Source organism: Myotis brandtii, unplaced genomic scaffold, assembly GCF_000412655.1.
Source record: "Myotis brandtii unplaced genomic scaffold, ASM41265v1 scaffold329, whole genome shotgun sequence".
NCBI lineage: Eukaryota > Metazoa > Chordata > Mammalia > Chiroptera > Vespertilionidae > Myotis > Myotis brandtii.
Genome location: NW_005362676.1, coordinates 515,082 through 515,680, shown reverse-complemented (window position 1 = coordinate 515,680; position 599 = coordinate 515,082).

The window sequence follows — 599 nt, the reverse complement described above, 5'->3', positions numbered from 1 at the left end:
TAAAAAATCAATAAAATATATTTAAAAAAAAAATTAAATTGCACAACCTCACAACTAAGCTAGATTAAAAATAAGTACCGCAAACTCATCACTCCCTAGTTACGCTAGTTCTGGCTTACCCACCATTTCCCTTTCCACCATTTTAGTTAGTTGTGGTCAACTGTGGTCCAAAAATGTGAAGTGGAAAATTCCAGGAATAATTCATGTTTTAAATTGCCTGCCATTCTGTGTGACTTGATAATTTCACAAAGACCTGCTCAGTCCTGCCCCTGCGTGAATGGTGCCTTTGTCCAGCATATCCAGCGTCCCACCACCCTTAGCAGCTGTCTCTGTTTAGGAAGGGATCGGGTGCAGCCACACTGGGGGGGATCATTGGGGGCTCAAACAGAGATCACAGTCGCATAACTAATATTATGCATATTGTTATCATTGTTCTATGTCATTATTAGCTATTGTCAATCTCTTCTAAGTTAAACTCAATCATCGGTATGTCTTTGTAGGAAAGTCTATGCAGGGTTCGGCCCTATCCGCGGTTTCAGCCATCCGCTGGGGGCTTGGGAGGAACCCCAGGAATTGGGGGGGGGGGGGGGCGTTCTACT